Consider the following 15,960-nt stretch of genomic DNA (forward strand, 5'->3'; position numbering starts at 1 on the left):
TGCGGGCAGAGGTGAGGTGGGCTCCAGCCCCAGCCCTGCTGCAGGACCCTTTGGGGGGTCCTGGGCACCTCACCACAGTATAGACCCACGGCGCAGTCCCCAGCAAGCAATGCCATGAACACACAGGAAAAACACGTTGCCCCTTCCCATACATCACGTTGCCAGAGGCTCACGCAGACATTGGAGCAACACCTGCCACTGTTATTAAGTATTTTAAGGATAGGAGCCAAATAACCTCAACATACAATTGAGGAGAGGGCAGTCCGAAAATAGCTCGTTACAGAAAAGGACTACAACAGCTAACACACACCATCGAGGAAAGACCCCTCTGCAGCTTGCTGACATCTCTGACCTGAGGGCACCCAGACAGCACACCGTGCACCCTGCCTGCATGGCAGCGAGCATCCCTCCTCAGCTCGGGCCCTGCCAGACAGCCCTTTACAGGCGGTGTAACTGAGCCCAGACAGACACTAAGGGAGCAGCAGGTAGAGGCATATGTGGGCCAAATTCGAGTATCTTTGATCCTATAGCCTTCAGGTCTGCTCATGATGTTTGAGGAGTCACCTGAGAAGCAAAAAGTCTCCAGATAACGCCAACACCCAAAGCTCCACAAGGGTCTTTAAAAGGTGCTCTCCAGTGTCAGCTCCTGAGACCTGGGGGTGGAAGGGAACCTTTTCTTAAATGCAGGGTGACTGCATCACTTCAGGACTGCTAAGCTGGAACAAAATAAAAAGGGATGTGGAGAAGACTGAAGTTATTGGATAATTTCTCTCTTCCAAAGGCCAAACCCTGTCCTTATCCAAATCCTAAGTCAGCAAGACATTCACGTCAGTACGTATTCAGCTAAACCTTTAAATAGGTGCCCGAGTATTTGCTTAGCCAGAGCCTCTTTCAGCGCTGAAGTTAACATGATGCGCTAAAAGCATTATTTAAACCCAAGGCTGTTTGAAGAACAGAGCCTTCTGCACGATAAATAACATGCCCTACAAGGCAACACACCGCAGAGAAAAGCTGGCAGCAGGCAATCCCAGCTATCTGCAATAGCTGAGGCTCAGTTTTTACCAGAAGTCACAGATTTGTCTTTTGGAACACAAAATACCCTGTTTTCACCCCAGCGGGAGCCAGCCAGCACTGCAGACCGGGCTGGCTTGGCAGGAGTGAGGGCGCAAGGTACGGGAGGCTCTGAGAGGCCGTAAGCCATTTGCATGCTGCAGGTGCTCGCGGACAGTCCCAAGCCATATTCAGAGCCAAGAATTATGAACCCTGCGCTGTTGGACATCATGTAGCATGATTAAATATCATAACTCATTCCAGCAATAACTCCGCTCTCATTAAAGTCCAGCCCCGCTATCCTGCACTGCTGCTGCCTTCTCGTTCCTCCCACCAAAGCTCTCCCCTCCCTATTTCTGCTTGTGGGGTGTGGGCGGAGGATTGTATGAATGGGCAGAACAGGGTCTCGCCTCCCTAAAAAGGGCTTTTTCATGCCTGCTCTCAGCGCCAGCTTTTTAATCATAGCAGGTCAGTCCATTCCGCATTTCCTTATGCCTTCCCCATGTCAGAGGAAAGCACGTTTTTATTTGGTGCACCTATTTTCGAACCACGAGCATGCTGCCCCCGCTCATTATTAATAAATACACTTCGATTTATCACAAGCTCCGTTTGAGTGCCACGGGGAGCCTGGGGCAAAAGGAGACAAATTCTTTTCTTAAGTTGTTCTGAAAGGTGCTGGGCTCCCCGACCCTCACCCCCATTAACCCAGCGCAGCTAGTTCGCTCCTACTGGGAGCTCCACGGCTTGCGCAGCGGCAGGCTCGGACTGATCTTGTGCCATCTCAATATATTTGTTCATTATCTTGCGCACACACAGAAGCATTTGGAAATGTACTCGGGGCACAGGCCAAATTGAATCATCTGCCTTCATTTTCCACACGATCTGAAGCTACAGCTGCTACAACAGGCTGTGGGATTTTTATTTTCCTTCCTTAACAGTTTTTCCTCTCTCTTAAAGCCACAGCAGGCTGATTTTAAACCTCTCCCCCTGCCTGGGTTTGCGTCTGCTCTTTACAAAATGGGTCTTGCAGACACACACGGGAAGGAGAAGAATTCCCAGCAACTCATTTCTGTGCTGTTCGAAGGCAACAACAGGAAGCAACGCCCTCGGGGAGAGGCATAATTAAAATATTCATCTCGGAGACGCCTGTTCTGGTGGCTCCAGTGGGGCTATTAATCCATTAATCCTCTCACCTCTGCCAGCAGCAGGGACGGCAGCCTCCACCTCCGCGCTACACCTGGGGAACAAAGATCCCCCTTCCAGGGCAGGAGGGGGCAAAGAGGTCCTGCAGCACCGAGCCCAAGCGCGGCCCTCCAGGAGTGCGTTAAGTGCTCGAGAAAAAAGTTTAATTCCTCTAAGAGCTTTGGAAGATCAACTTTCATTTCTGTTGAGAGAAAGGACAGACCAGACACAGCCTTCAGATTTTACTGACTTCATGGCAAATCTCTTTTGGCGCAGGCCACGTGGAGGTAAGGTACAGCTGAGGGGCATCCAAGTCACAGGGTCCAGGTCCAAGCTTTCCAACCAGAGGCGGGGATGAGTCCCCCTTATCGCACTCATCTCTCTGAACTCATGCTGCTGAACGCCAGCTCTCATCTTGTCAGCGCAGAATGACCAGCACCCACGCTGCCAAAGGACCCTTTCCAACTTTCTATAGGGCCAGCCTAAGGAAGAAAACTTTTCTGCAGGTAATGTTTCTCACTAACAAAGATTAGGATTCCCCAAGGCTACAAGAACTGCTACGAGCAACTGTTCCAAAAACTTACCAAAGGAAATTGTATGGCCTGTCCCCTTCCCAACAAACAAGAAAATGATGCTTAACCAATATTTTGGAAAGACTTTTTTGCCAACATATGCTTGCATTTTGTTATCAGCTCCCAGATAAGCTTGCATTTCTCTTGGTGGACTATCAGCAGTAGCAGCTTTCTGCAGCAGGAGACAGTAAACTGCCTAATAAATACAAATGGACAATTAAATTAAGATGTATTGGAGACTTGGAAAAAGTACTATTTGTGGACGAAGCAGTCTGTTAAGGGATTGCACTCAAGGCTAGTTCAATGTATTTTAAGCAGGCAACAATAAGTGGCAGTGAAACATACTACCCAGCGCTCTACCCCAATGATTAAAGAGCATGCTGAAATTATAAACGTCTGTTTTCCAGAAGGGAAAAAAAAACAGTCACCAAGTTGCCTCTGGTTTTAATGCTGGAAACAAAACAAACCATTTGGCTTTAAAAATGTACTTCTTTAAACCTGAAAAGACCCATGTATCAAAACAAGGTGGAATCAGCTAAACACATTACTTCTGACTTGTTTCCTTGAAAATCCAGCCTTAATGCATTCTAACAAAATTTATCTATCCCAAGCATACCTCGTAATGAGATCAACTGGGAAAAATATCAGGCTTGTTTGTATATTTTATACTTGCTCTAACTTGGCAGTTTGGAGATTATGTATTCCCCAGGTCCCTCCTTAAATCGTTTCACACGCTGCAATTTGATTTTCTTTGGTTGCCCTTTTCCACAATTTTTTTGATACATTTTATTGAGTTCTGGCTCAGAGGGAAACGTTCCCTTTGAATTAAGGGTGCAATCATTTTTTTCCTCTAAATAAGGACATATGGTGTAGAAAGCAATGTTATGGTCCGAGGATTTTATGATTGAAGTAGGACTCATTTTAAAAAATGACAGTAACATCAGGTTAGATTAGAGTAGTTTTTCTAATTGGGTGGTGCTGCTGCGGATGTTGTGATCAGCTATCTCAGCTATAACTCATTTTAAATATGACATGTCCATTTTTACTTACTGTGATAAAGAGCAAAACAAAGCAAGTTGCTAGGTTATGCCACAGAAGGAAATTTATCCTTTTTAATAAATTTTGTTTTTACATCCATTCAGAAAGTTATTTGGCTCTTAGCAGCTCAGAGTTTACACGTTTGACTGATATACAAACTACTGCTTTCTAATCCTGGCTTACCTATTTTCTCTGGATGAGCACTGAAACATCTTGCATTGCTGTTTACCAGTCTGTAACCTGCTGGTTAATTCTCGCCACTCTCTCTGGGATGCCAGGAGCGTGACTTCATGTTAGCAAAGGATTTCTGTCTAGAGGTTGTCAGTCAGCTGCTGCAGGAGGGCGAGCAACAACTCACCCTAACAAAAAGTAGCATTACTGGGAAGTCAAAATACTCTAAAGCTGTTGCTGGTTTCTCAGCTCCTCAAGTAATGTTAGCTACTCATTAATAACCCAACTTTGCATCTTGACACTTGTTTTTACACTTTGCCTTCCTAAGCACCTAACCGGAGAGAAACTCCGCTTGGTGTCACCGTTGTCACAACATTGTCGAGAGCTGTGACCAAAGAGTGGGGACAGGACAGTGCCCTCGGGGACAGGAGGGGCCTTTTGCGCTAGTGCCCTGCACCCAGGGTCCATGAGGAGCAGCAGGGTCAGCATTTCTGTGGCCTGCCCGAGGCCCTGTGCCAGCTGCAGGCATTCTGCACCACAGCCATGCCAGCAGGTGGCCTGGGCTGTGGAGCAGGGCCGGCACCGCTTCGCTCTCGGGAGCGCCAGGCCCGCTGCGATGCACCAGCTAATGCTTATTTTGGAGAAGAGCTGGTGCTTAGGCGGGCAAAACCGCTCGATTTTCCAGCTGCCATCGGGCCTGCATAGCAAGCCGCACACTGTGTGCCCCCAGCCGTACTTGGCAGATGGTAGGAGACAGCTGGGAAAAGCTGGGTTTGACATACGTCAGTGACAAGCCGTGGCAGCGCAGACCTGCTGAGGTTACAGCTAGCGAGGGCGCAGCGCGGCGCTCCCAGCCGTGCCACAGCCCGGCCTCCCCGCGGGGCAAGCTCAGCACCTGAGGTGGTGACAGGGCGACGGGCTGGCACATGTGGGCTGCAGCACAACACCCCCCCGACCCATCACAGACCAGCACCCACCCCACAAGTGATGATCCAGCAGTGGCAATCTGTGAGTGACTGCAGGAGAAAAAGTCCGGACACACTGAACGCACTCGGCAAAGAAATCAAATCAGCCCAGGGGGGCACCTTTGGGTGGGTTTGTAAGTAAGTGAAGGCACCTGTAGGTACAAAAAGGACACACCACTTGGTGACTAAGGAGATACAGGCTGTAAAATCGGGAGATGACAATAAAGCTATAGCTGGACAATGGAGATGCATGATTACCATGAACGGAAATACAGCACTTATAATTACTGCATCGGTCATAACGCTAAGCCAGCGGGTGCCCTAACTACGCTTTAATTTAGCTACAGGTCTAAAGGCATAGCATCCAATAAATACCCTGTGAGAGAGCTGAAAGCCTCTGAGCAAGTTACTAAATAAGATTTGTAGCTTCAAGTCGCACATTAAGGTGATTCGGCCCCGTGATTCTCGGTTATAATACGCCATCCAATATGCATCCAATGAGAAGGTGATTTTGCACTTTTTTTTTTGGTGATGTGAAAGAAAGGGATACACTAAAGATCATCTCTGTGCTCATACAATGGGTGCATGAGGCCTTACCAGCACTAGGGCAGCTGACCGTGCTGGAAGGACCCCTGGGAGGGAAGCAGCTCTGTGCAGGACCGAGGTATGACCGACTAAGCATCAAGCTAGCACGGAGAGCGCTGTGTTCAGCTGGAGCCAATGGACTAAATTAGGCTGAGTTTACACAATGCTTTTAAACGCCATGTAGGAGGCAATCAGAATTGACAGCTTCAACATTGCTGCCATCTATGCATACAGATACCATCTATTAAAGGCTAATATCAACAGCTGTGATGTTCAAAGCAGAAGTAGATTTAATATACATATTAAATTGTCCAAAGCTGCAGGAGATGTTTCAAAATATGTTAGGAAATTCAACCAAGAAAAAAATCTCTGTATATCACAGTATTTCTCTGCTAGTATTACTACCCATTAAAAGTAAAAGGTCTGAATCAAAGACAAAAGATGATCACAGAATCACAGAATTTTCTAGGTTGGAAGAGACCTCAAGATCATCGAGTCCAACCTCTGACCTAAAACTAACAGTCCCCACTAAACCATATCCCTAAGCTCTACATCTAAACGTCTTTTGAAGACTTCCAGGGATGGTGACTCCACCACCTCCCTGGGCAGCCTGTTCCAATGCCTCACAACCCTTTCAGTAAAGAAATTCTTCCTAACATCTAACCTAAAACTCCCCTGGCGTAACTTTAGCCCATTCCCCCTCGTCCTGTCACCAGGCACATGGGAGAACAGGCCAACCCCCACCTCGCTACAGCCTCCTTTAATGTACTTATACAGAGCAATAAGGTCACCCCTGAGCCTCCTCTTCTCTAGGCTGAACAAGCCCAGCTCCTTCAGCCGCTCCTCATAGGACTTGCTCTCCAGGCCCCTCACCAGCTTCGTCGCCCTTCTTTGGACCCGCTCAAGCACCTCGATGTCCTTCTTGTAGCGAGGGGCCCAAAACTGAACACAGTACTCGAGGTGCGGCCTCACCAGAGCCGAGTACAGGGGGACGATCACTTCCCTAGCCCTGCTGGTCACAGTGTTTCTGATACAAGCCAGGATGCCGTTGGCCTTCTTGGCCACCTGAGCACACTGCTGGCTCATATTCAGCCGACTGTCCACCATCACTCCCAGGTCCTTCTCTTCCTGGCAGCTCTCCAACCATTCCTCTCCCAGCCTGTAGTTCTGCTTGGGGTTATTGCGCCCCAGGTGCAGGACCCGGCACTTGGCCTTGTTGAACTTCATGCAGTTGACCTCAGCCCATCGGTGCAGCCTATCCAGATCCTCCTGCAGAGCCTTCCTACCCTCGAGCAGATCGACACACGCACCTAGCTTGGTGTCATCTGCAAACTTACTGAGGGTGCACTCAATGCCGTCATCCAGATCATTGATGAAGATGTTAAAGAGGACCGGCCCCAGCACCGAGCCCTGGGGGACGCCACTAGTGACTGGCCTCCAACTGGACTTGGCTCCATTCACCACAACTCTTTGGGCCCGGCTATCCAGCCAGTTTCTAACCCAACGAAGCGTGCGCCAGTCCAAGCCAAGAGCAGCCAGTTTCTTGAGGAGAATGCTGTGGGAGACGGTGTCAAAAGCCTTGCTGAAGTCAAGGTAGACCACATCCACAGCCTTTCCCTCGTCCACCCAGCGCGTCACTTTGTCGTAGAAGGAGATCAGGTTCGTCAAGCAGGACCTGCCTTCCATAAACCCATGCTGGCTGGGCCTGATCGCCTGCTTGCCCTTCAAGTGCCGCATGATGACTCCCAAGAGGATCTGCTCCATGAGCTTCCCTGGTACTGAGGTCAAACTGACCGGCCTGTAGTTCCCCGGGTCTGCCCTCCGGCCCTTCTTGTAGATGGGCGTCACATTTGCTAGCCGCCAGTCAGCTGGGACCTCCCCCGATAGCCAGGACTGCTGATAAATGATGGATAGGGGCTTGGCCAGCTCATCTGCCAGTTCTCTCAGTACCCTTGGGTGGATCCCATCCGGCCCCATCGATTTGTGGACATCCAAGTGCCGTAGCAGGTCACCAACCAGTTCTTCGTGGATGGTGAGGGCCACATCCTGCCCCCCGTCCCCTTCCACCAGTTCTGGGTACTGGGTATCCAGAGAGCAACCGGTTTTGCCGCTAAAGACTGAGGCAAAGAAGGCATTGAGCACCTCCGCCTTTTCCTCATCTCTTGTAACTAAGTTTCCCCCTGCATCCAGTAAAGGATGGAGATTCTCCCTAGTCCTCCTTTTTGTGTTGATGTATTTATAAAAGCGTTTTTTATTATCTTTAACGGCACTAGCCAGATTGAGCTCCAGACGAGCTTTGGCCTTCCTAATCTTGTCCCTGCACAGCCTCGCTACATCCTTATAGTCCTCCTTAGTGGCCTGCCCAATTTTCCAAAGATTATAAACCCTCTTTTTTCTCCTAAGCTCAAGCCACAATTCTCTGTTGAGCCAGGCTGGTCTTCTTCCCCGCTGGCTCATCTTTGGGCGCATGGGAATAGACCGCTCCTGCGCCATTAGGATTTGCCTCTTAAAGAGCGCCCAGCCTTCCTGGACCCCTCTGCCCTTCAGAACCGCCTCCCATGGGACTCCACCAACTAGTGTCCTGAGCAGCCCAAAGTCAGCCCTCCGAAAGTCCAATACAGTGGTTTTACTGGTTCCCTTCCTGGCCCCGCCAAGAATAGCGAACTCCACCATTTCGTGGTCACTCTGCCCAAGACTGTTCCCGACAATCACATCCTCCACCAGTCCTTCTCTGTTTGTGAAGAGAAGGTCTAGCAGGGCACCACCCCTGGTAGGTTCACTAATCAGCTGCGTCAGGAAGCTATCTTCCACTTTCTCCAGAAACCTCCTAGACTGCTTCCTCTGGGCTGTGTTGTGCTTCCAGGATATGTCAGGGAAGTTGAAGTCCCCCACGAGTACAAGCGCTGACGATTTCGCAACTTCTGTCAGCTGCCTGTAGAACTCCTCATCCGTCTCCTCATCCTGGTTCGGCGGTCTATAGCAGACCCCGACCAGGACACTAGCCTTGTTGTCCCTGCCGATCCTAACCCAAAGGGACTCGATCTTGTCATTCCTAGCCTCGAGTTCTACAACATCGAAAGACTCTCTAATATAGAGAGCCACACCGCCACCCCTTCTGTGCTGCCTGTCCCTTCTGAAGGGACATCCCCACCGGGACGGTGGGGATGACAAACTCCCGACCGACCCTGAACGTGTGCGGGATCTGCTACTCCACCTGGATCCCTACAAGTCCATGGGTCCGGATGGGATTCATCCCCGGGTGCTGAAGGAGCTGGCGGACGTCATCGCGGAACCTCTCTCAATTATTTTTCAACGATCCTGGGAGTCTGGAGAGGTCCCGGTAGACTGGAAGCTGGCAAATGTTGTGCCGATTTTCAAGAAGGGTCAGAAAGAAGACCCTAGCAATTACAGGCCTGTCAGTCTCACGTCAGTGCCTGGTAAAATCATGGAGAAGATGGTTCTCGAACGTATTGAGGCGCACCTGGGGGACAAAGCAGTCATTGGTCCCAGCCAGCATGGGTTTGTGAAGGGTAGGTCCTGCCTAACTAACCTGATTTCCTTTTATGATAAGATCACCCGTATGGTGGACCAAGGGAAACCAGCTGATGTGATTTTTTTGGACTTCAGCAAGGCTTTTGACACGGTTTCCCATAGGATCCTACTGGACAAAATGTCCAGCATACAGCTAAATAAAAACATCATACGATGGGTGAGCAATTGGCTAACGGGCAGGGCCCAAAGGGTTATGGTGAATGGGGCTGCGTCAGGCTGGCGGGCGGTCACCAGTGGGGTCCCTCAAGGCTCCATTTTAGGGCCGGTACTTTTCAATATTTTTATAAACGATCTGGATGTAGGAATAGAAGGCATTTTGAGCAAGTTTGCTGATGACACCAAACTTGGAGGAGTTGTGGACTCAAATGAGGGTGGAAAGGCCTTGCAGAGGGATCTGGATAGGTTGGAGAGCTGGGCGATCGCCAACCGCATGAAGTTCAATAAGAGCAAGTGCCGGGTCCTGCACCTGGGACGGGGAAACCCTGGCTGCACGTACAGACTGGGCGATGAGACGCTGGAGAGCAGCCTAGAAGAGAGGGATCTGGGGGTCGTGGTAGACAGCAAGTTGAATATGAGCCAGCAGTGTGCCCTGGCAGCCAGGAGGGCCAACCGTGTCCTGGGGTGCATCAAGCACGGCATCGCTAGTAGGTCGAGGGAGGTGATTGTCCCGCTCTACTCTGCGCTGGTGCGGCCTCACCTCGAGTACTGTGTGCAGTTCTGGGCACCACAGTATAAAAAGGACATGAAACTGTTGGAGAGTGTCCAGAGGAGGGCTACGAAGATGGTGAAAGGCCTGGAGGGGAAGACGTACGAGGAACGGCTGAGGGCACTGGGCCTGTTCAGCCTGGAGAAGAGGAGGCTGAGGGGAGACCTCATCGCAGTCTACAACTTCCTCGTAAGGGGGTGTCGAGAGGCAGGAGACCTTTTCTCCATTAACACCAGCGACAGGACCCGCGGGAATGGGGTTAAGCTGAGGCAGGGGAAGTTTAGGCTGGACATCAGGAAGGGGTTCTTCACAGAGAGAGTGGTTGCACACTGGAACAGGCTCCCCAGGGAAGTGGTCACTGCACCGAGCCTGACTGAATTTAAGAAGAGATTGGACTGTGCACTTAGTCACATGGTCTGAACTTGGGTAGACCTGTGCGGTGTCAAGAGTTGGACTTGATGATCCTTAAGGGTCCCTTCCAACTCAGGATATTCTATGATTCTATGATTCTATGATTCTATGATTCTGAAGAGCCTATAGCCAGGCATCGCAGCACTCCAGTCATGAGACTGGTCCCACCACGTTTCCGTGATGGCAACCAAGTCGTAGCCTGCCTGCTGCACGATGGCTTCCAGCTCCTCCTGTTTATTACCCATGCTGCGTGCATTGGTGTATATGCACTTCAGCTGGGCCTTTACCTTATCCTCCGGCCTTGCCATTGCTCCCCCTGGCACAGCCCCAACAGTCCTTGTTTCAGCCCCATCCCCCTTCTTACCTAGTTTAAAGCCCTATCTATCAGCCCTGCCAACTCCTGACCCAAGATCCTTACCCCTCTCCGAGAGAGGCCCATCCCATCCGGTGCCATCAGGCCCGGTGTAGCATAGACCTTCCCGTGATCAAAAAACCCAAAGTTGTGCCGGTCACACCAGTCACGAAGCCACGAGTTTATGCGAACATGGTATGATGGTAACCTTCAAAGACGATTTTACTAAGAGTAAATCCCCCAAAGGTAAACACATTACTAATGAGTGTCAGATAGGCAGAAACATTCAATGCAGTTATGCTTTGTTCTTAGAAAGAAAAGAGACTCATTCCCCAGGCTTCTGGTACCAAAAGAAAGACATTAAGCAGCATTTGCTAAGAACAAACTTTTTAAGAACAAAGTGCAGACCTGGTGCACCAGCCCCAGAAGAATGGGAGATCCATGTGCACATGGATAATATGCTTTATTAATTTATTCATCTATTTAATAGATCTTGGAATAGCCACTGAAAAGAAAAAAGTGTTGGGGAGATACTGCAGAAGAGCAACTGGGACTGTTTGGGCAGCTGTGGGCACATCACCCCAATACCAGGCTTGAGCAGCAGAAGAAAAACAATCCTTGATTGAACTGATCAAACTAAGTCGTATTTCAGACAACAATGCTTTCTGGAAAATTAATCTTTTTGAATGAGATCAATTTCATTTATTTGGTAAGTCTGGTTGAAAAAGAAACCAGAAAAAAAAAGATATAATTCTTGGTGCACTCATACTGGAAAATATTCTGATAAAATTAGCATGGCATAAATATCAAGGAAGCATATATTAAGTGGGGAACATATCGGCTGTGTTCTCAGAACGTTGTGTCAATAAACAATCATCAATGTTTAGTATAGATGTCAAAATGATTTAAACAAGGCTTGCAGTTCTTCAATAGTTTCATCAATATCTGGGAAAAATATTATCAAAGCCACTGCTGATAAAATCTAGATGCCAACCATATTTGTTTAAAAGTAAACAAGGCAGTTTTAGGCAGCAGCCTGGATCCCTTGAAAGACACATCTCACTGCAAAGCACCTCCAGAAGCTGTGCTGTGCTACGAGGAGCCAAGGCACCAAAGGGAACGGAGCTTTTCTGCACCGACCACTGGTGGCAGCTACAGCCTGACCTACGGCACAACTGGCCTGAGCTGCTCTGAGTCCTGCTTACCTGGGGCCCAGGGATCTGCCAAATGGCCAAGGCGAACAGCAAAAGCTGCCAACGGGCACCCAGGCGTGATGCCCCTGCTCAGAGCTGGGAGCTAAAGTCATCACCCTGGTGGTGTGGGAGCATTTTTCATGGCAGCCTGCAAGCACTGGGGCTCTTTTCCATAGTTCAAGGCAGGGACACAAGCATCCCCGTTCTCTCTCAGGGATTTGCTCAAACCCTTGAAGAGTCCCACGTGAAAAACCCATGCTCAGTGCAGGAGGGTTTTGGATTCACTGCTAGGGCTCCAAGGCACCACAATAGCGCAATTAAAACCCTGCCAGATGTGTCATATAACACACGTTAAAAAAAGAAAAGACATACTGTGTGCAGATACAACAACAATTTGCTGTTCAAATTAATTCAGGAATCAGTACCATCCCTATAAACCCAATATACAAAACATATGCTACTGTAGGCATGCATAAGTTGCAAGCAATTTTTTCCAGATAAAGCCACACATGCAACTAATAAGCTCTAGGGGAAAAAAAAAAAAAAAAAAAAAAAAGAGAGAAGAAACAAAGTAAGTAAACAAAGGCTGCCCGGGGAGCGATGAATCTCACATTGCTGCTGTCACAGATCACAGCACCAGAGCCCGGAGCCGTCCCTCGGCACTGGGACAGCCTGGGGTCCTGCAGCTGGGCAGGGGACGAGCACAGCCCAGGGGGAAGGCAGCCGAGACCCTGCCCAGCGCTTTGCCCACCACCAGCACGACATCAAACTGCAGTGGCACGGTTGAAATGGCAGCAGACGTCTTTCACCTTGCAGGACCAGGCCTAAAACTCCATGTTGTTCTCAGCCATCCACAGACCAGCCCGCAGTCAGGTCCCTGAAATCATTTTTCTTCCCTCTGTTACTCCTGGAGACCTCCCAGGAGGCAGGAGCACGGCTCCCACACAGCAGCAGCTGGAGGAAACGCTGGCGTTAACACCAGAGGAGCACCCCTGCACTTGAAGCAGGAGCAATCCATCTGCTAGGATCGCCCATCGCGATCAGTCGAGACATCAGTGTTGTCAAGGAAACTTTCCGTAGGGCCGTGAGGTTCTACACCACCACCTCCAGGTTTGTGATTTGAGGAAACACCGTGATAGCTACCAGAGCAGCACAGCCAGCTCCACAGAGAAACACAGAAGCAATTTCCTCCTGATGCCCATGGGACATCCTGTTTGCTGCTCGACATCCTGAAGAAAACAAAAGTCTAAGAATAATTACAGCCGAAGCAGCAAGGTGAAGCCCTTTGGTAATTTACAGCCCTGAATAAACACAAAAAGGGTGACAATTATTTTAACTAATGATCAGCAAGCTTGGAGATTAACGTCCACAGCTGAGGAGCAGCTCTTCATAGGGCAGCACAAGGGCTAGGGTAGGCACAGGGCCCTCCAAAACAGCCCTTTGACACTTGCTGTCATCAGGGGACACAGCGGATTACCCAAAGGCTCAGTGGAGTGAAGAAAGCACAGAAAGCTTGATGGAGACGGCCTGGGATCCCACCCCCACCTCCTTCCCACCTGACACAGACCGCACTGCTTCACGCCGCGTGGGAAAGGCTCGCTGGCTGCCCTGGAGCTCCTTCTGTAAGAGAAGGTGTGGGAGAAGGAAGAAAGCCCAAAGAACCAAATTCACCACGGCAGAACTGCGGGTGGAGCGAGATCAGGTACTTCAGTTCCTTAATGTTCCCTTGTTGCTGCCGGTGGATGGGCAGCAAGGGGACACTGGGAGCAGGAAGGTGGAATGGCCAAAAGCCTCGAAAATTACAACGCAAAAATTGAACGTGTCTGCTGGAGATGTGACACTGGTCTCACACGGAGCTTTTGTGCTAACAGTCGTCACGGTCGACATGCAAATTCCTTAGAGCAGTACATGTCAAGGCACCACTGCACACACATACTATAAATACCCTTGCTCAGAACACTTTACCTTAATGCTATTCACGATGTACCTGACAGCTTCCTATTTCAAACAATATTGCTGCTAAAGGAAACCATTAATGGAGGGCTAAAGGAAACAATCTCATTCACTGAACCAACATTGTTGTCTCGGCAAAACAAAGCAATTAACATCTGAGTTCACAGGAAAATATATTAGCACAACAGATGCATGTGCATGCATTTTGGCCCTTTGGTAAAATGCACTGTTTTGGGGCCAGATGTTTCTGCTCATGCCAAAGAAGAATCCAGCTGCATCAAGCTGTGAATATTTCTTCTGATCTGTCAAAATCTGCTATGAACTAGAAGAGAAAAAAACAGAACTGAAGTTTGAAATAGAAGTCTGTTTCCCACTGGGGATTTTACCACCATCTGTATTTTAAAAGCTTTAGTACAACTTGACAGAGTCTGAAAAAGTTTGCAGCACAATAGGTAAAGCACAGTGAAACACCATTCAAATAAGGTATCTGGGAGAGCTGAAACATATGGTAAAAGACGACTTTTGAACATATTTTTCCCCTAAAATCAATTTAAACATATTAGTTGGATTTACAATGTGTTTAAGTTGTACAGCCTTTCTTGTAACGTGCTGCTAGTGTGAGCTGAACTCCTATTACTGACATGAAGGGCTAATATTGAATTACTGGATGAACAAGGTCCTTTTTTAAAAACACCAGGCACGATTTATTTTTTTTCTCACGGTTTTTAAAACCATTTTTTGTTTCTTTCATTAATAGAATTACTATGGATTTGCACTGAAGCAAGAGCAAAATGACATCCTTTTCCTGCACCCATAAAAAAGGGAGCCACAACAGAAGCAGAATAGCTGGGAGTAAAACACGAATGCCTTTCGCAAGAGGAGTTCACAAACCATTCCCTCTTTGACACGGCTTGGTGCTGTCCTTCCCAGAAACTGCCCACCTACCAGGAGCAGCACACTGCCAGCCTGCAGGCCACCTGTGGGAAAACCTCTAACTCACAACACGACAAAATACGTTGTTCTAACCCAAAAGGCAGCTCCCCTCTCCACACCAGGAGAGAAGTGGAAGGAGCAGGATAAAGCAGTGCCTTGCTTCTGCTCAGCACATATCCGCACCGTTACCTGATGCTATATCCTAACGCTGACATTTTCCAAGTGTCTCAGGTCCCCCGCCTCCTAAAGGTGTTGAGATTCCCATCTCCCGTGCTTTACCCTGGAAATTTCAGCCTAAAAAATAATACTAAAAATTCCCCAACAGACAAACACACACGGTGTAGTGCAAAGGCTGTGCAATACACCTGGACAGATCGGGACTGAATTCACTGCAGTTGAAATTCTGGCTAGAGCCCCCCCTCTGCATTTGTATGCTGGCGCTCAGCAGCTGTGCTGCCTTCCAGGTGTGCCGCGCAGCTTTGCCACTGACAGGGTTATCTATTTTACAGCGAATTATGCTAGCAGTGAAAATCACAGTAGAATTGTTTTGAAAGAAGCAGGCCTCAGATGGACAATTTAGATTTCACATAAGTTGAAAGAGGATTTGCAGGTTCAAATTATTAATCAACACCCTGCCAGGCAGGGACCAATAGCAATCTGCCGGTGCTGGGTTTTCTTGGACTTGAACGGTGAAATCTGGATTTTAGATTGACTCGGTGGGGAGAGGGGGTCTTGTGCCTACAGCCCTTTCCTTCTAAAGCATCCAGGCAAAACTGGGCCCTGGATTACGCAGGCAGATAGGAACTTAAGGACGGCAGGGAAAGTTCTTCCCCCTGGGAATCAGCAATTTGGTGCTCCACTTCTGAGCCAGCGGACAAGGCGACGAGGTTGCTTCTCAGTTGTTAAAAGCACGACAGGACATTACAAACTGCCCATGGGGTCACGTGGCCTCTCTGTCGTTAGCAAGAAGCATGGAAAAAAAGATGCCAGAAAAAGGTGGGCACCTGCTGAGCAGCCGCCGATTCCTGCAACAGCTCGGCTCTCCCGCAGCGCCAATCGCGATGACGCAGGCTGCTCCAGCAAGGACGAATTTAATTGTAATGAGCCCCCCGCACAACGTAACAACAGTTAATCACAGATAATCACACAGTGGGCGCTTCTGGTCACATCAGGCTAGGTTTAGCATCATTTTGCTTGACCCATCAAGCTGATACACGCCTGCAAAATTCTGCGGGGCCAGACCTGCAAATCAATGTCTGTGTTAAAAAAATATAATAATATTAAGAAAAAATCAGTA

General features: G+C 48.9%; 1 protein-coding gene across 24 annotated transcripts in view; it reads right to left on the minus strand.

Annotated features, from left to right (window-relative positions):
- FBRSL1 (fibrosin like 1) overlaps positions 1–15,960 on the minus strand; it is a 519,307-nt gene that overhangs the window by 293,992 nt on the left and 209,355 nt on the right. The gene's annotated exons all lie outside the window — the stretch shown is intronic.

Source organism: Anas platyrhynchos, chromosome 16 (assembly GCF_047663525.1).
Source record: "Anas platyrhynchos isolate ZD024472 breed Pekin duck chromosome 16, IASCAAS_PekinDuck_T2T, whole genome shotgun sequence".
NCBI classification, from domain to species: domain Eukaryota; kingdom Metazoa; phylum Chordata; class Aves; order Anseriformes; family Anatidae; genus Anas; species Anas platyrhynchos.